At 41.6% G+C, this 21,125-nt stretch overlaps 1 protein-coding gene across 21 annotated transcripts in view; it reads left to right on the top strand.

The window, feature by feature from the left end:
- Positions 1–21,125, top strand: part of LOC124014436 (receptor-type tyrosine-protein phosphatase delta-like) — a 611,657-nt gene that overhangs the window by 355,591 nt on the left and 234,941 nt on the right. For all 21 annotated transcript variants that reach the window (XM_046329399.1, XM_046329396.1, XM_046329395.1 and 18 more), the window contains exon 9: positions 11,384–11,421. The gene's annotated coding sequence lies outside the window, so the exon portion shown is untranslated. The remainder of the gene's footprint in view (positions 1–11,383; positions 11,422–21,125) is intronic.

Below are 21,125 nucleotides of genomic sequence, written 5' to 3' on the forward strand. Positions count from 1 at the left end.
TGGTATAGAGATCCTGGATGGCAAGAAGCTTTGCCCCAATGGTGTACTGGGCCGTACGCACTACCCTCTGTAGTGCCTTGCGGTCGGATGCCGAGCAGTTGCCATACCAGGCAGTGATGCAACCAGTCAGGATGCTCTCGATTGTGCAGCTGTAGAACCTTTTGAGGATCTGAGGACCCATGCAAAATCTTTTCAGTCTCCTGAAGGGGAATAGGTTTTGTCATGCCCTCTTCACAAATGTCTTCACAAATGTGTTAGACCATGTTTGTTTGTTGGTGATGTGGACACCAAGGAACTTGAAGCTCTCAACCTGCTCCACTACAGTCCCGTCGATGAGAAGTTAGTTCTGCAATAAACATGTAATTATTAATCAGATTTGACTGTGTAAAACCTGCAGTGATACTTTTTCTCTGAGAGTGGGGAGTATATAGTGTTTTACAACAGGTGGGGAAGGCTCTATCAACAGTAGCTGTGATTCTACTCTAAACAATGGGATCCGTCCCCAATGCCAGACCTCTCCGGGCAATGTTCATCACTGGAGCTTGAATCCCCATCATGTTGATAAACCCAACCGTTCCTCTTCCAGTCTATGCAAAAATAAGCATTTTCCCAGGTGTGAAGCCTTGCCATCAAGCCAACTGGATCCGCTGTCTGTATGGTCCCATGTGGCTATCAACAACTCCGATCCAAGACCTGTACCAGTGGGTGACAACACAATGGGGGTAAAAGCATCTGAGGATAGTAGGAGGGAACACAACACAATGGTTGTGACAGGTCCAGGAACAGCAGCTGAAGACAGCTTGGCTTCTATATCCTGTGCCAGTGCATGGACTGTAGAGCAATTTGGTAAACTGACAAACAATGATACTAAATGGATTCCAAGGGGAGAAACATTCCTCCTATTGTCAGTGTTCTGACATCATTTACTATGACCATAATAACCTATTGAGTCAGATTTGTACAAAATGCTAAGGAGACGGTATTTGAATAAGGGAAAATACATTTTTTTAAATGAACGATCTTGTCATATAGAATGACACCTTTTAGGGTTGTAGATACGGAGACTAGAGACTGTGACATCATGTAAATTATAGGGATGAAGATACAGAGACGAGAGACTGTGACATCATGTAAAGTATAGGGTTGTAGATACGGAGACTAGAGACTGTGACATCATGTAAAGTATAGGGTTGTAGATAATGACACTAGAGACTGTGACATCATGTAAATTATATGGTTGTAGATAATGAGACTAGAGACTGTGACATCATGTAAAGTATAGGGTTGTAGATACTGAGACTAGAGACTGTGACATCATGTAAAGTATAGGGTTGTAGATAATGGGACTAGAGACTGTGACATCATGTAAAGTATAGGGTTGTAGATACGGAGACTAGAGACTGTGACATCATGTAAAGTATAGGGTTGTAGATACTGAGACTAGAGACTGTGATATCATGTAAATTATAGGGTTGTAGATACTGAGACTAGAGACTGTGACATCATGTAAATTATAGGGTTGTAGATACGGAGACTAGAGACTGTGACATCATGTAAGGTATAGGGTTGTAGATACTGAGACTAGAGACTGTGACATCATGTAAATTATAGGGTTGTAGATACTGAGACTAGAGACTGTGACATCATGTAAAGTATAGGGTTGTAGATACGGAGACTAGAGACTGTGACATCATGTAAAGTATAGGGTTGTAGATAATGAGACTAGAGACTGTGACATCATGTAAATTATAGGGTTGTAGATACTGAGACTAGAGACTGTGACATCATGTAAATTATAGGGTTGAAAATACGGAGACGAGAGACTGTGACATCATGTAAAGTATGGGGTTGTAGATACGGAGACTAGAGACTGTGACATCGTAAATTATAGGGTTGTAGATACAGAGACTAGAGACTGTGCGTTCATGAAAAGTATAGGGTTGTAGATAATGAGACTAGAGACTGTGACATCATGTAAATTATAGGGTTGTAGATAATGAGACTAGAGACTGTGACATCATGTAAAGCATAGGGTTGTAGATAATGAGACTAGAGACTGTGACATCATGTAAATTATAGGGTTGTAGATACGGAGACTAGAGACTGTGACATCATGTAAATTATAGGGTTGTAGATACGGAGACTAGAGACTGTGACATCATGTAAATTATAGGGTTGTAGATACGGAGATGAAAGACTGTGACATCATGTAAGGTATAGGGTTGTAGATACTGAGACTAGAGACTGTGACATCATGTAAAGTATAGGGTTGTAGATACGGAGACTAGAGACTGTGACATCATGTAAATTATATGGTTGTAGATAATGAGACTAGAGACTGTGACATCATGTAAAGTATAGGGTTGTAGATACTGAGACTAGAGACTGTGACATCATGTAAAGTATAGGGTTGTAGATAATGGGACTAGAGACTGTGACATCATGTAAATTATAGGGTTGTAGATACGGAGACTAGAGACTGTGACATCATGTAAGGTATAGGGTTGTAGATACTGAGACTAGAGACTGTGACATCATGTAAATTATAGGGTTGTAGATACTGAGACTAGAGACTGTGACATCATGTAAATTATAGGGTTGTAGATACTGAGACTAGAGACTGTGACATCATGTAAAGTATAGGGTTGTAGATACGGAGACTAGAGACTGTGACATCATGTAAAGTATAGGGTTGTAGATAATGAGACTAGAGACTGTGACATCATGTAAATTATAGGGTTGTAGATACTGAGACTAGAGACTGTGACATCATGTAAATTATAGGGTTGAAGATACGGAGACGAGAGACTGTGACATCATGTAAAGTATGGGGTTGTAGATACGGAGACTAGAGACTGTGACATCGTAAATTATAGGGTTGTAGATACAGAGACTAGAGACTGTGCGTTCATGAAAAGTATAGGGTTGTAGATAATGAGACTAGAGACTGTGACATCATGTAAATTATAGGGTTGTAGATAATGAGACTAGAGACTGTGACATCATGTAAAGCATAGGGTTGTAGATAATGAGACTAGAGACTGTGACATCATGTAAAGCATAGGGTTGTAGATAATGAGACTAGAGACTGTGACATCATGTAAATTATAGGGTTGTAGATACGGAGACTAGAGACTGTGACATCATGTAAATTATAGGGTTGTAGATACGGAGACTAGAGACTGTGACATCATGTAAAGTATAGGGTTGTAGATACGGAGACTAGAGACTGTGACATCATGTAAAGTATAGGGTTGTAGATAATGAGACTAGAGACTGTGACATCATGTAAATTATAGGGTTGTAGATACTGAGACTAGAGACTGTGACATCATGTAAATTATAGGGTTGTAGATACGGAGACTAGAGACTGTGACATCATGTAAAGTATAGGGTTGTAGATACGGAGACTAGAGACTGTGACATCATGTAAATTATATGGTTGTAGATAATGAGACTAGAGACTGTGACATCATGTAAATTATAGGGTTGTAGATACTGAGACTAGAGACTGTGACATCATGTAAAGTATAGGGTTGTAGATAATGAGACTAGAGACTGTGACATCATGTAAAGTATAGGGTTGTAGATACGGAGACTAGAGACTGTGACATCATGTAAATTATAGGGTTGAAGATACGGAGACGAGAGACTGTGACATCATGTAAAGTATAGGGTTGTAGATACGGAGACTAGAGACTGTGACATCATGTAAATTATAGGGTTGTAGATACAGAGACTAGAGACTGTGCGTTCATGTAAAGTATAGGGTTGTAAATAATGAGACTAGAGACTGTGACATCATGTAAATTATAGGGTTGTAGATAATGAGACTAGAGACTGTGACATCATGTAAAGCATAGGGTTGTAGATAATGAGACTAGAGACTGTGACATCATGTAAATTATAGGGTTGTAGATACTGAGACTAGAGACTGTGACATCATGTAAATTATAGGGTTGTAGATACTTAGACTAGAGACTGACATCATGTAAAGTATAGGGTTGTAGATACGGAGACTAGAGACTGTGGCATCATGTAAATTATAGGGTTGTAGATACAGAGACTAGAGACTGTGCTATCATGTAAAGTATAGGGTTGTAGATACTGAGACTAGAGACTGTGACATCATGTAAATTATAGGGTTGTAGATAATGAGACTAGAGACTGTGATATCATGTAAATTATAGGTTTGTAGATACTGAGACTAGAGACTGTGCTATCATGTAAAGTATAGGGTTGTAGATACTGAGACTAGAGACTGTGACATCATGTAAATTATAGGGTTGTAGATACGGAGACGAGAGACTGTGACATCATGTAAGGTATAGGGTTGTAGATACTGAGACGAGAGACTGTGACATCATGTAAGGTATAGGGTTGTAGATACTGAGACTAGAGACTGTGACATCATGTAAATTATAGGGTTGTAGATAATGAGACTAGAGACTGTGACATCATGTAAATTATAGGGTGGTAGATACTGAGACTAGAGACTGTGACATCATGTAAATTATAGGGTTGTAGATACTGAGACTAGAGACTGTGACATCATGTAAATTATAGGGTTGTCACGCCTTGGTCATTGTATCTTGTGTTTTTGTTATATGTTTGGGTAGGCCAGGGTGTGACATGGGTTTATATGTTGTGTTTCGTATTGGGGATTTGTATTAATTGGGATTGTGTATTATTAGGGGTGTGTCTAGTTAGGCTTGGCTGCCTGAGGCTATTCCCAATTGGAGTCAGCTGATTCTCATTGTCTCGGATTGGGAACCGTATTTAGGTAGCCTGAGTGCGCGTTGTATTTCGTGGGTGATTGTACCTGTCTCTGTGTTAGTCTCCAGAAAGGCTGTATTAGTTTCACTCGTTTGTTGTTTTCTTCTTCAGTTATTTCATGTACCGCATTTATCTTTATTAAAAGTCATGAGTAACCTACACGCTGCATTTCGGTCTGACTCTCTTCAAACAACAGACGAATTACGTTACAAGGGTTGTAGATACGGAGACTAGAGACTGTGACATCATGTAAAGTATAGGGTTGTAGATATTGAGACTAGAGACTGTGACATCATGTAAAGGATTGTAGATACGGAGACTAGAGACTGTGACATCATGTAAAGTATAGGGTTGTAGATAATGAGACTAGAGACTGTGACATCATGTAAAGTATAGGGTTGTAGATATTGAGACTAGAGACTGTGACATCATGTAAAGTATAGGGTTGTAGATAATGAGACTAGAGACTGTGACATCATGTAAAGTATAGGGTTGTAGATATTGAGACTAGAGACTGTGACATCATGTAAAGTATAGGATTGTAGATACGGAGACTAGAGACTGTGACATCATGTAAAGTATAGGGTTGTAGATACTGAGACTAGAGACTGTGACATCATGTAAAATATAGGGTTGTAGATACGGAGACTAGAGACTGTGACATCATGTAAAGTATAGGGTTGTAGAAATGAGTTAATGATGTAAATGTAAATGTATAGGGTTGTAGATACGGAGACTAGAGACTGTGACATCATGTAAAGTATAGGGTTGTAGATACTGAGACTAGAGACTGTGACATCATGTAAAGTATAGGATTGTAGATACGGAGACTAGAGACTGTGACATCATGTAAATTATAGGGTTGTAGATACTGAGACTAGAGACTGTGACATCATGTAAAGCATAGGGTTGTAGATACTGAGACTAGAGACTGTGACATCATGTAAAGCATAGGGTTGTAGATACTGAGACTAGAGACTGTTATAGCTCTCAAAGACTAGCTTGGTCTATGAAATCCCATTAACAGACATACAGGGAAATACCCCACTGACTTCACCTGTCAATGCACTCAAGCTACTAAACGATAATCTAGAGTAAAGTATCCCCATTTGTTCAAATTCTACAACAGTAACACCAGCACTGTTTCCACATCCATGTCCTGGTTTGCTATTCAAGACAGACGGAAAATGTCCACAGACGTTTTACTCTTTCGAAAACAATACAACATGTGGACGGGACACCGGAGACAACATGGTCTATACTGAAAAACGGTGCTGGTGGCCAGTTGTTGCATTTCACAATGCAACAGACCTGGCAGCCACCAATCTGTTTTGTTTTCGTTCAATGAGGGAAAATACCAGTGGGAGAGATTTAATCTCTCATTCGCAGCCACGCTGCGTTGTGGATATTTTCGACAAAGACATATGGAACGGCGAACTGCACAGCAGCAGGCAGCCCAACCTGGAACTCAGAAACACACACACACACACACACACACACACACACACACACACACACACACACACACACACACACACACACACACACACACACACACACACACACACACACACACACACACACACACACACACACACACACACACACACACACACACACACACTGGCAAAGCAGGCAAAATCAGCATGAGGCAAACGGCAAACCCCAGAAGAGGAAGTGAACAAGAGATATCTTTTGTCGGAGCGCACTAAAAGGGCAGCAAGCATTTCCCTTGTTTTGAAACATTTGGATGACATCAGTTGCAAATATACCTGTACCCATTTCATCATTTTGTCTTCACTTCTGGCATGAGCGGATTTTATCCTCCCTCAAAAACAAATCTGAGTTGCTTGGACTTATTTCATAGTGTATCACTAGTTAAAAAATAAAATGTATTCTCTTTGAATAAGTCTGTTTAGGAGAAAATAGTATTTCACCTCCATTTGCAACAGGGGGGAAACCAACATGCCTTTCAAAGTTTGCTTGACTTGAGCAGATTCCCTGTCTGGCTCTCTGGCAGCTGGACTGATGGCCAGCCCGGTGGAATGGCAGCTGTTGAAGGCTTTTTAAATTGCACCCGGGTTGATTGGTGGTTGTCGGGAGGGCTCGGCCAGAGAATTCTTCTTCTTCTTAGAGAGAGAGAGAGAGAGAGAGAGAGAGAGAGAGAGAGAGAGAGAGAGAGAGAGAGAGAGAGAGAGAGAGAGAGAGAGAGAGAGAAGAATAGGGGTAAAGGGGAGGAGGTGGAGGAATGGCGTGATCGCCCACCAAAGGAAACGGACCCTGAGCCCAAGGTCCGTGGTTTTACAGATCCTCGAAATCGGGAATTAGTTTAGGCTTCAGCGGTTTCAATCTCTGTCTCTCTCATTCTGCCTTTGGTGGTGCTGTTGTGCAGCAGATGGGATTTTTAAGGAGGTTGTTACATGTGCAACTTTCATTATATGTAGATATTAAAGACATAAACTAGGATCTGCCGTAAAGCTGCAGCTGGATGGGTATTGTGTTTATTTAACACATTAGTCCAACCTGTTTAACGTGTTGCTCCCAATCTGACTTTAATAGATCCTGTATGGTTCTTTTTCAGTTTTACACAGTGTTGGTGTGAGTTCTATAGTCAATATCGTAGAATGTTCAGGATTGCTTGTGGGTTTTAGGTGGTGATGTGTTTGTAAATCCTCTGTCTTACTGTACCCCTTTCAGATTAATACTCTTAAGGAAGTTGCTGTCGGCCAGTGTTGAATCTCAGCGACAGAGATGGTGTAAAAACCATTTGACTATAATTTCAACCATGATCTGTCTGGAATTAAAATAGCATTGAACCGCATTTTTTGGCACTGCTGAATTAAACAGTGTGCCGCACATCATCAAATCAGTCAACCATGTATTTAGAAATCAACTGTGTTATTTTATTCGAACAGATATTGTAGCACATTCTGTCGACTTGTTGGTGTAGTATGATTTTACTCAATGATATTTACTAACGGCATTGCATATGGTGAATACTGAAAACCAAAGGAAACCTTTGTGACGGTGGATGAAAGTAATTTCAGACTGGCACAGGTCTATTTCAGGGGAAGATACCTCTCTCACAGTGGCCTGTTTCATTTTCGTGGGGCTCCTGAAATTCAAGATGGTGCACTGCCGTGAACACTCTCGGAACATATCAGCACACAGGAAACAGATGGATTTCAACCCTATTTGTGTCTCAAAGCGGGCACCCTGCGGGGTCCTGATAGTGCCTCGGAGGCCCCATTCATGCAGAATTATTGGTTATAAATCATGGAGGGAGTCAGGACCTGTAGGTTACCCCTCTCGCTGCCTGCTGATCACTACAATTAATCAGGAGCGACATTCCTTCTTGTCATGCCGCCACCAGTCCCAGAGATATGGCCAGTTTTAGAGGAATTTATCAAACCTGTTGATTCAGTCTATTCCTTTCATTCCCCACCCCTCCCCTATCGTATCACCTCCCTGTTTCTGCAATCCAATTGGGGCTACTGTATGTACACGGTGCCTCCTCTGGCAAATGCTTACTGACCTTTCACAGACGGCAGCTAGTCATCAATCAAATTAGAGAGCATCTATTATCATCAGTAGGGGAGAGCAGATGGTTGGGTTGTTTTGAAATGGGCCTTTCGACCATTTTCAAGCAAAAAGTAGCATTGTAGCTCGACTGATTTCCAAGAAGCAATTTGTGTGAATGTATGCACATGTATCAATAATGAAGTGTAGTTTTCAATCACTCACTGAAACATTGCCTGTAGAAGGGATCAAATGAAATTGTGTTGGTCACATACACATATTTACCAGATGTTATTGCAGGTGTAGTGAAATGCTTGTTGATCATCATCTAGATTCAGCTGTGGGACGATTTATTTTTGAGTGGATGGGCCGTAATATAATTCTAAATAATTTGTAGACTGCAAAATGACTGCAAGAAGCCCATGAAGATATTTCACTAAAACATAATCATTTCCAACCTTGCTTACATTTGTATACGATCACAAGTCTCGCTATTATGCATGGGAATACTTGGGAACAAATTCCCGAAATAATAATTTGCTCAGAAAACTGTGTGGGGGGCGGAACTAAAACCACCTGCAGGGCGAAATTTGGGGGACCCTGGCCTATATGTATAGTTTGTAGGACCAAACTATTCCTTTGCTGACGTAATTTGGTGTTTGTCCTGGTGTTTCTTGGGACATCTTGTGAATTTTTCACTGACTAGGGGGACTATTGTGCCTGTGCTGTAACCAGTCCAAAGAAGTACAGCAGAGGGCATTTCCATTGCCTCATTTGCTGGCTGGACAAATGTGTCGCTATTAACCATTTTTTGCACATGTAAAAAACCAAGCCCCAATTCCTTCAAACATTTCACCAGTTCAGCTGATATGAATATGTCAGTATTTTTACAGTGCCTTCAGAAAGTATTCACACCCCTTGTTACAGCCTGAAGTTCAAATGGATTAAATAGATCATTTTGAGTTCACTGGTCTACACACAATACCCCATAATGTCAACGTGGAATTGTTTTTAGAATTTTTACAAATTAATAAAAAATTTAAAGCTGAAATGTCTTGAGTCAGTAAGTATTCAACCTCTTTGTTGTGGCAAGCCTAAATAAGTTCAGGAGTAAACATTTGCTTAACAGTTCACATAATAAATTGCATGTATTACAACAATAGTGGTTAACATGATTTTTGAGTAACTACAGTACCCCATCTCTGTACCCCGCTGTAAGGTCTCTCGGTCGAGCAGTGAATTTCAAACATAGATTCAACCACAAAGACCAGGGATGGTTTCCAATACCTCACAAAGAAGGGTACCTATTGGTAGATGGGTAAAACAAGTTATTAATTACACTTTGGATGGTGTATCAATACACCCAGTCAATACAAGATACAGGGGCAAATTGTTTGGGGCAAAGAAAATACAACACATTACTGAGTACCACTTTCCATATTTTCAAACATAGTGGTGGCTGCATCATGTTATGGGTATTCTTGTAATCGTTAAGGACTAGGGAGATTTTCTGGATAGAAAATAAACGGAATGGAGCCAATCACAGGCAAAATCTTAGACGAAAACCTGGTTCAATGTGCTTCCAGACACTGAGAGATGGATTCACATTTCAGCAGGACAATGGCGTAACAGCCAAATCTAGACTGGAGTTGCTTACCAAGAAGACAGTGAATGTTTCTGACTGGCCGAGTTACAGTTTTGACTTAAATCTATTTGAAAATCTATGGCAAGATGTGAAAATGGTTGTCTAGCAATGATCCAGAACCAATTTGACTGAGTTTGAAAAGCTTGGAAAAGGTTAATGGGCAAATGCTGAACAGTGGTGTACAGCTCTTAGAGACTTACAACACAGGAGTGACTTCTTGAATGGCCCAGCCAGAGCCTAGACTTGAACCAGATTGAACATCTCTGGAGAGACCTGAAAATAGCTGTGCAGCGACGCTCCCCATCCAACCTGACAGAGCTTAAGAAGATCTGCAGATAAGAACAGGAGAAACTCTCCAAATACAGGTGTTCCAAGCTTGTAGCTTCATACCCAAGAAGACTCAAGGCTGTAATCGCTGCCAAAAATGCTTCAACAAAGTACTGAGTAAAGGGTCTGAATACTTGTGTAAATTACCCCCCCCCAAAATAAACGTTTTTGCTTTGTCATTGTGTGTAGATTGATGAGGGAAAAAAATATTTGGTCCCTTTTAGATTAAGGCTGTAATGTAACAACATTTTGAAAAAAATCCAGGGGTATGAATACTTTCCTAAAGCACTGCATATCAAATGACCATTTCTCCTTAACGACGGTGCTCTACAGTACGCATATAAACTAAGCTTAAATTCCAAACGTCGCCACTTCGACATTAGCCATTCACATACAACACTTATAGCCTCCATATAGTCTGCAATCATACGCTCCGGCCAAAATAAATTAAGCTGACAACAGCAAAAAACCTCTACTTTATCTTTCGACTGGCCAGAAAGGGGGAAACTGAGAATACAGATTTCCTGTTTATCAGAAGAAGAACTAATTTTGTTTCTTCGACTGCAAGTGAACCGCCGATTAATCTAGGAGACCTTGAGTGGCACTATATGGACGGAATCAGTAGCAATGCGCCCGAGCCACAATCTCTGACCTTTTGAGTGCCGTCCACATTTTAATTAAGTAGTCTCTAAAATGAAAGCATCTCAGTGCCCCCCACCCCTCTCTGAAACTACCCCACTCTCCCCTTGTAGAATGAACTTTTTTGCCCAGGGAAGTAAATGGGAGACAAACCACATCGGAGCAGTGATTGAATATCGCCGTGGGAAGTTCTTAACAAGGCGGAATTAGGAGGCGTAGTGCAGACACATATGCCTGCCAAATGTAATCTGCTCGTAATAAATGCTTTGCCCTTTATACTGTATGAAGCAACGGACACAAGTATTGGATTCTCACTGTGTTAGTACAACTCACAATGTGTTTGGTTGATTATGATTAAGAAGTTGTGTAAGTTTCCATGTATGCCTTGCATCATGAGACCAAGTTTCATATTCCCTTTTAAACAGTAATGGTTGATTAATTGATTTGTGATCTAATGTGTATTTTTTTGCCTTACAGCTCTTGAATCATTGGGACAGTTGCTTGGGTGCTTGAAGGTAGGCTAGTGTGTTTTATCGTGTTTGTGTGGATGTGATAGTGATCTCATATGCAATTTGCAGATACACATCATGATGGTCCATAAGTCACATTGATTCTGTCAGAAACGTCGACCTTTGGTTGACACTAAGTTCATTAGAATGACTCATAGAGACTGACAAAGTTGGCATGTACATTGTCATGTGACAGTGAGTGAGGCTGTGTGTTTGTCAAGTCAAGTCAACTTGTCACATACACATGTTTAGCAGATGTTATTGAGGGTGTAGCGAATTGCTTGTGTTTCTAACTCTAACAGTGCAGTAATATCTAACAATGAATATATAACAATCACAGCACACACATCCAAAGTAAAGGAATGAAATTAAGAATATATACATATTTGGGCAAACAATGTCAGAGCGGCATAGACTAAGGTACAGTAGAATAGGATAGAATACAGTGTACATATATGAGATGAGTGATGCAGAATATGTAAATGTTATTAAAGTGACTAGTGTTCCATTATTAAAGTGGCCAGTGATTTGAAGTATATGTATATAGGGCAACAGCCTCTAATGTGCTAGTGATGGCCGTTTAATAGTCCTTGAGATAGAAGCTGTTTTTCAGTCTCTCGGTCCCAGCTGTGATGCACCTGTACTGACTTCGCCTTCTGGATGATAGCGGGGTGAACAGGCAGTGGCTCACGTGGTTGTTGTCCTTGATTGTTTTGGGGGGGCCTTCCTGTGACATCAGGTGCTGTAGGTGTACTGGAGGGCAGATAGTTTGTTCCCGGTGATGTGTTGGACACACAGCACCACCCTCTGGAGAGCCCTGCGGTTGCGGGCGGAGCATTTGCCGTACCAGGCGGTGATACAGCCCAACAGGAAGCTCTCAATTGTGCAGCTGTAAAAGTTAGTGAGGGTTTTAGGTGCCAAGCCAAATTTCTTCAGCCTCCTGAGGTTGAAGAGGCGCTGTTGCTCCATCTTTACCACACTGTCTGTATGGGTGGACCATTTCAGTTTGTCAGTGATGTGTATGCCAAGGAACTTGACGCTTTCCACCTTCTCCACTGCAGTCCCATCGATATGGATAGGGTGGTGCTCCCTCTGCTGTTTTCTAAAGTCCACGATCAGCTTCTTTGTTTTTTTGACATTGGGTGAGAGGTTATTTTCACACTCCCAGGGCCCTCACATCCTCCTTGTAGGCTGTTTCATCATTGTTTGTGATCAGGCCTACTGCTGTTGTGTCATCTGCAAACTTGATGACTGAGTTGGAGGCGTGCGTGGCTTGCACTCATGTGTGAACATGGAGTACAGGAGGGGGCTGAGCACTCATCCCTGTGTTGAGGATCAGCGAAGTGGAGGTGGGGGCGGCCCGTCAGGAAGTCCAGGACCCAGTTGCACAGGGTGGGGTTCAGACCCAGGGCCTCAAGCTTAATGATGAACTTGGAGGGTACTATGGTGTTGAATGCTATAGTTAATGATCAGCATTCTTACAAAGGTATTCCTCTTGTCCAGATGGTATACGGCAGTGTGCAGTGTGATGGCGATTGCATCATCTGTGGATATATTGGGGCGGTAAGCAAATTGAAGTGGGTCTAGTGTGTCAGGTAAGGTAGAGGTGATATGATCCTTGACTTGTCTCTCAATGTCAGGCGGTTGGTGTAGCTGGTGCATGAAGTCAGGCGCAGGAGAGCAGAGATAAGTGAACAACGCACTTTAATAAAGGCAAATGCACAAAGTAACAAACCCAATGTGCGAACAAAAATAACGGTTGCCACACCTGTCTGCACAATGAACCCAACTGGCTGTACGGACTCAGACTGAGACTGGATAATATATCGTATATAATATACTCGGAAGTGTTGGGTGGTGTGCCCGCCTCCTGAGTCTAGTTGTCCACTCCGAGTACCTCTCCTCCACCGGCGGTGTTTGGATCGGCCTCTGGAACCAGTTCCATTACCCTGGGGGGTATGAATAAAGGATCCAATTTGAGCATTCCTGGTCGTAATGCTGGTAATGCTGGTGAGTTACCGCCATATCCAAAAGTTATTCCCATCTGTATGTAATAGCAACAACAAAAAAATTCTGAGCTAATGATATAAGACATTACTCATAAAAAAAAACAAAATACTGCAAAGTTTCCTAAGCGCTAGAAGCACGGCAGCCCTCTCTTTTGGTGCCATTTTTTTTGTGTCTGTGTGTGTGGCAAGGGGGCTGTTTGTGTGTGTCTGTCTATCTGTATGTGTGTGTGTGTGTGTGGGGGGGGGGGGAGCTGTGTGTTTGACATACTGACATCACAATCCCTGCTCCAGTGTAGCTAGGTCCCACTGTAACATGTTGGTCCTGACCAGTGTTACATCAAATCATTTGGAGAGAATAGCTCTGAGTAATAACACATTTTCAACCCCCATCATATCCCAGCTGTTTTTCTACAATGGAGGCATATAGTGCCATTTTACAGTAGCTGAGTAATAACACATTTTCAACCCCCATCATATCCCAGCTGTTTTTCTACAATGGAGGCATATAGTGCCATTTTACAGTAGCTGAGTAATAACACATTTTCAACCACCATCATATCCCAGCTGTTTTTCTACAATGGAGGCATATAGTGCCATTTTACAGTAGCTGAGTAATAACACATTTTCAACCACCATCATATCCCAGCTGTTTTTCTACAGTGGAGGCATATCGTACCATTTTACAGTAGCTGAGTAATAACACATTTTCAACCACCATCATATCCCAGCTGTTTTTCTACAATGGAGGCATATAGTGCCATTTTACAGTAGCTGAGTAATAACACATTTTCAACCCCCATCATATCCCAGCTGTTTTTCTACAATGGAGGCATATAGTGCCATTTTACAGTAGCTGAGTAATAACACATTTTCAACCCCCATCATATCCCAGCTGTTTTTCTACAATGGAGGCATATAGTGCCATTTTACAGTAGCTGAGTAATAACACATTTTCAACCACCATCATATCCCAGCTGTTTTTCTACAATGGAGGCATATAGTGCCATTTTACAGTAGCTGAGTAATAACACATTTTCAACCACCATCATATCCCAGCTGTTTTTCTACAGTGGAGGCTTATCGTACCATTTTACAGTAGCTGAGTAATAACACATTTTCAACCACCATCATATCCCAGCTGTTTTTCTACAATGGAGGCATATCTTACCATTTTACAGTAGCTGAGTAATAACACATTTTCAACCCCCATCATATCCCAGCTGTTTTTCTACAATGGAGGCATATCGTACCATTTTACAGTAGCTGAGTAATAACACATTTTCAACCACCATCATATCCCAGCTGTTTTTCTACAATGGAGGCATATCGTACCATTTTACAGTAGCTGCCTTTTTTTATTAACTTGAATTGTCTGTGGACTGCATTTGTGCTGGCACAGGCAGAATAGAAGTCTTAGAGAGAGAAAGAATCAGAGAAAACAGAGAGAGAAAGCCCACTGCTGTATTCTCCATACTATTTAATTATAATTGTGCGAGAGATCGGCGTACCGCTTTAGCAGTCGCTGAGTTCTGCCCAGCCAATAAGAACTTGCGCTCAGCTGCATCTGACAGTGATAAATGGTGCCACGGCCATCTCCCTCATCCCATCGTCCCTTTTAGCAGCTGAGCGGTGCATTCCCATAATGCACCGCTCAGCTGCTAAAAGGGTGGCGCGGCCTTGGAATGGGCCTTCGGGCCGTTCATTAAAAACGCGGATTTATATGGTGACAAGTGTGTGCGCTCGGAGTGTGTGTGTGTGTGTGTGTGTGTGTGTGTGTGTGTGTGTGTGTGTGTGTGTGTGTGTGTGTGTGTGTGTGTGTGTGTGTGTGTGTGTGTGTGTGTGTGTGTGTGTGTGTGTGTGTGTGTGTGTGTGTGTGTGTGTGTGTGTGTGTGTGTGTGTGTGATTTAGGAGCTTCTCAACATGAATCAATGATCTCCTTCAAACCAAATAGACATCCAAGTCAATTCACATCCATCCAAATCCAAATTGTGAGAACATGTGGCTATAGATATTGGGCCGTTGAATGTGTGCCAGTTTCCGTTTGACTTCTGCTACACCGCAATATCATGTAATTTGTTTTACTATGACATTTTGTCAGTCAGACAATCCATGTATTATTGGTTTCCTGCTGATGTTGAACGGAAGGTAACCCCCTTAATGTGGTGAATAACCCACTGAACTTCCATTGAACCCCTGTGAAAGATGCAACAGTAAACATTTGAACCTTTGCTGTGGTGTAAATCTCAAGTTAGCAGCCGCAAAATAACTGCTGCTATTTTACTGTTTAATAACAGATAAAGAATATCAGACCATAGCCTTGTTATCATTGATCTTACTTAATGCTCTTTTCAAAGTTAAATCGAAGATATAATGTAACATTTTATTTGGATATTCAGACTGAATTCAACTAGATGGACAAGTGACACAGTTCAGTAATATACAAACATTAAGAACACCTTCCTAATATTGAGTTACACCCCACCCTTCTTCCCTCAGAATAGCCTCAATTTGTTTGGCAAGGGCTCTACAAGGTCCACAGGGATGCTGGCCCATATTGACTCCAATGCTTCCTACGGTTGTGTCAAGTTGGCAGGATGTCCTTTGAGTGGTGGACCAGTCTTAATACACACAGGAAACTGTTGAGCGTGAAAAACCCAGCAGCATTGCTGTTCTTGACACAAACTGGTGAGCCTGGCAGCTACTACTATACCCCATTAAAAGGCACTAAAATATTTTGTCTTGCCCATTCACCCTCCGAATGGAACACATTACCCAATCCATGTCTCAACTGTCTCCAGACTTTAAAAATCCTTCTTTATCCTGTTTCCTCTCCTTCATCTACACTGATTTGAAGTGGATTTAACAAGTGACATCACAACAAGGGATCATAGCTTTCACCTGGATTCACCATGTAATGGAAAGAGCAGGTGTTCTTAATGTTTTATATACTCAGAGTATAGGCTATATTATGTTTTAGAAGTAATTATTACACGTACAATGGCAAGTCTTTAATTAAGATTCATGTGACTAAAAATGTATTTCAAAAGAGTTTCTATGTATCAACTGAAATGTTTTATTGCAAAAAATGTCATATGCAACCTCATACGTCTCAGGAGACTGTGTAGGGAAAGCAGCGTGTGGACTTCCATTAGCCTACATAAGCTTCCTCTGTGTGGTACTATCCTACTGTACTGAGGTGTGGTTGAAACAGGCTGAGGTAGTTGAGGCATAATTAGTCATCTGCCTTGGACACGTCAGCTCCTGTTAGTGCTTCTGTTTTAATTCCTTTTGTCTGTTCTCTCCCGATAGCCTTTCCCCGCGCTTCGTAGAGCTGTGTGTGTGTGTGTGTGTGTGTGTGTGTGTGTGTGAGGTTCCTCTGCACCTGTTTTCCATTTTTTGTAAATAATTTGGCCTCCTGCTTTTTCTCATTCCCTCCTCTATTTTGGATTAATGAAATGGAGGAAATGTCGAATTGTGTCGGAGACCCATTCATCGCATTCATTTTTGGACCAGGCGGCGTACTAGTCAGGGCGTGTGTGTGTGTGTGTGTGTGTGCGTGCGTGCATGTGAAAGAGATCATTTGTGTAAGTGTGTCAGTTGAGTGAATAGCAGAGTCTGTGCACTTATGGGCATATTTGTGTGATATGAGTGTTTGTGTTTGTGTGTGTGTAAACATGCGTCTCAGGCAGGGGCAAGTTGATGAAAGGCGCTTTGAAGATGCACGGCTAGAAGGGAAACCCTCTCCATCCACCTCTCTCTCCTTTCCCCTCTCTCTCTCTATCCTCTCTTTCTCTCTCTCTCCCTGCATGCCTCGCCTCAGTGCCAGTGTTGGCTGAACTCTCGCTTTCCCTAGATGTAGGGTTGGCAGGGCTGGACTGAAGGACGATGCATCGGGCATGTGAATTAGTCTGGAAGGGGTAGGGGAGACATCCCTGGAAATCAGGGATTACTCTACCTGTGGATTAAAGGCTACATTAGATACATGTGACACATCAATCAGAGCGGAGACTGCAATATCACACGCCATATGAGTTATTACATGCATATCCATGCATCATTACATGCTTATTCATTTGGGGTGTTGTGGTATTATTAGCTCATCTATGTCTGTAGAGATGGGACTCTTAGTAATAATATTGCGTGACTAAGATGATTGAATGGCAACATAACTTTAAAAGATAAACAGTTTAAGCAAAGTTAAACAGCTAGTAACCAAATCGTTTTCATTTCTCCATTTATTTAGTCTTTAACTACCCAGTGAACCCTCTTTGTGATAAAACCCACGGTAACAGCCTTCATAGAGGGCATCTAATTGTTAAGTGCTACCAAATTCACCTTTGCAAGAAAGATCACTTGATATTCCATCCTTTCTTCTGTTGGTTCTCTTCCGTCGCACTCCACTTAGCATTTTAAGTTACCGACACAACTTAGTCCAACTGAGCAGTGGGGTTCAGGTGTGAGTTGCAGTATGGGTTGCTGCCGGCGGCTGTTTTAGCTAACACTCCCTTAGCTGTAACACATGGCTGACAGAGGATAGCTATTGTTCCCTTTTTGGCTTGTCATGCTATTTGGGCCCGATAGATAGAGACACAGGGCTATGTGCACATACGACACTGTGTATGATGTTATTGTGTTGGATTGTTGTATTGCAATGTAGTTCTGCACAAATGTTGAAATGTGAACGTTGTTATATTTGTCTACACATTTGTCTATCTGTCTGTCTCTCTTGCGCTTTCTCTCTGTCTGTTTATCTATACTTGTAGGGTCTTAATTAGAGCCAGTTTGCTACAGGAGGAAATTAAGCTTGTTGAGAGAAAGTGAAGGTGAAGCTGGTTGAGAGAATGCTGAGAGTGTGCAAAGCTGTAATCAAGGCAAAGAGTGGCTCCTTTGAAGAATCTCAAATATATCATATATTTTAATTCGTTTAACACTTGTTTGGTTACTACATGATTCCGTATGTGTTATTTCATAGTTTTGATGTCTTCACTATTAGTCTAGAATGTAGAAAATAGTCAAAATAAAGAAAAACCCTTGAATTGTAACGGCGTTCGTCTGTTGAAGAAAGAGAGTCGGACCGAAATGCAGCGTGTAGGTTACTCATGACTTTAATGAAAGAATCGCGGTACATGAAATAACTGAAACTAAATACAAAAACAACAGAACGGAACGTGAAACTAATTACAGCCTATCTGGTGAATACTACACAAAGACAGGAACAAACACCCACAAAATACAAAGCGAAACTATGGCTCCCTAAATACGGTTCCCAATCAGAGACAACGAGGATCACCTGACTCTGATTGAGAATCGCCTCAGGCAGCCAAGCCTATACAACACCCCTAAATAGCCGCGATCCCAAATACTACAAACCCCAATACGAAAACAACATATAAACCCATGTCACACCCTGGCCTACCCAAACATATAACAAAAACACAAAATACAATGACCAAGGCGTGACATGAATGAGTAGGTGTTCTAAAACATTTGACGGGTATTGCAGATAAGTAGTGCACTATGTAGAGAACGAAGTGCCAATTGGGACGCAGGCTTCATCTGTTCCCTACTCCCTCAAATCCCAGCAGAATTGGCTGATTGTAATTCACAGGCCATTGTTTGGAGAGGTCGGGCGGCTTGTTTGCTATTGATTTTATCTAAAGGCTCCTATATTTTACTGTGCACATATCAGAGCAATTGTTTTGAAGTATGCAGGGAAATCAATAACCCTAGCTGAGGGGCCCGTCTTTCCCGCGCGCCTTTCAATGGCTCCAATTTATGTTTTAATTACCATGATCTACTCAGGAGTTTGAAGCTCGACGTGGGTTCTCAGAGTGCACCTCGCAATCATGACCTACATTCCACACTGTTCACTTGGATGAGTCTTTCTCATCCACGTATCATTCATTGTAGGAGCACATCAAACGTACTTTAGTGGAAAAACAACCGTATAATTCTGGTCTCCATATGAATATATCAGTTAACACCACGGGTCCAAGACAGATTGTATGCCTCCTGTGTCTTTATTAGAGATAGTCAGCTGAACTCATGCCATTAGGAATGATTGGCCAACTTACTCTGCCATAAAAGTGGCTGCTGCTGGTCGAGCTGAAAGCAGTCAAATATATTTATATTGAGTCCTATAATTAAGACAGATCAATACAAAATACAACTGCAGTAACTCTTACTCCTGATTCCCAGGTGTGTGTGTGTGTGTGTGTGTTGTGTGTGTGTGTGTGTGTGTGTGTGTGTGTGTGTGTGTGTGTGTGTGTGTGTGTGTGTGTGTGTGTGTGTGTGTGTGTGTGTGTGTGTGTGTGTGTGTGTGTGTGTGTGTGTGTGTGTGTGTGTGTGTGTGTGTGTGTGTGTGTGTGTGTGTGTGTGTGGGGGTGGTTCGGTGGGTGTGTCTGTGTCAGAGGGGAAAGAGAGAGAGAGTGTTTGTGTGTGTTTGTGTCAGAGGGGCCGTGAACCCGTCACACAAGCATACACCACACACTCAGCCTGTGAAATTACTACCCAGTCTTATCATAGTCGGATCAGTGGGTCTCCTTTGAAATCTGCTATGTTCCATTAACAGCAATGTGATATACGTTGTCATTGGCGAGAATGTACTTTATGATGTTTTATGGAGTGTTGTGCCTATAAAGTAACGCTAATCAATGCCTTATACCGTATACAGAGTAAGTTAGCATTGTAGCAATAGAAGATAACACAAGGTCACACAATTCACTATGTTAGGCTGTAATTTATCAAAAGTGGTATCTATCAAAGCATCTGACAAGTTCGGGAAAAGTAGTCTTCGCACATTGCAGTAAAGCACTTCAGTTTGTGCCCGGAAACATGACCGATCCCAGAAATATCCCAAGGGATTCCACTTTACCCCCAAGGTATCCTCAAATACCATCTTGTATATAACAGAGCCCTATAGTGTGCTGTTTGTCAAGCCTCTTAAACATCACAGTTGTATTTTAATACAGTGCGGGAAGAATCCTACAGTATCTGTCAAGCGACAGCTGGCACCAGCGACGTGGTTTGGAAAGGCTGCAGACAAATGAATCATCTACATCTAGACACTGACAGTACTTTAGCGAGCTGTGTTTCATCAGAGTCTGCCTCTTGTTATGTGTATCAGCAGGATGGCATCTCTGTGGTGGCAAACAAAGTGGTCCGGATGATTTAATGGAAAAGGACAAACTGTTGTGAGTGGAGTAGATGCATTCTTACCCAAAGCAATTCAAGTGCATTTATCAGACTTTTGATGAATGAATGGTGTCGTTTATGGTAATGGCTACCAACAAGATGCAATGCATCCGATGCGTTGATGATATACGATTAATAAGTGCACCTGTAGTAATCGTAGTGATTATAACCATGCGTTAATATTCCGCCAGTGTATGTTGTTTTAACAGGAATAAATGTACAGCTTTACTGCCTTATACAGGACAATTGACATGTCATGAATGCATAACACACAATCAGTATAATTAAGGACTTATTCACCAGACCGTTACACAAAAAAAACGTCACCCAATCAACAAGTCTGACTCATCAATCGATCGCTCTAGCTGGCCTGGTTCATTTTCAACCAAGCGCACCCCCCCCCCCTTTAATCCGTCTCCCTTATTCCCTAGCCAGTGATTAGTGATCGCTATAGCAAGGAGACTGACCCTTCCTCCTTCCCTTCCTGCTTCAGACCTTCTCATATTC

Source organism: Oncorhynchus gorbuscha, linkage group LG25 (genome assembly GCF_021184085.1).
Source record: "Oncorhynchus gorbuscha isolate QuinsamMale2020 ecotype Even-year linkage group LG25, OgorEven_v1.0, whole genome shotgun sequence".
NCBI classification, from domain to species: Eukaryota; Metazoa; Chordata; class Actinopteri; order Salmoniformes; family Salmonidae; genus Oncorhynchus; species Oncorhynchus gorbuscha.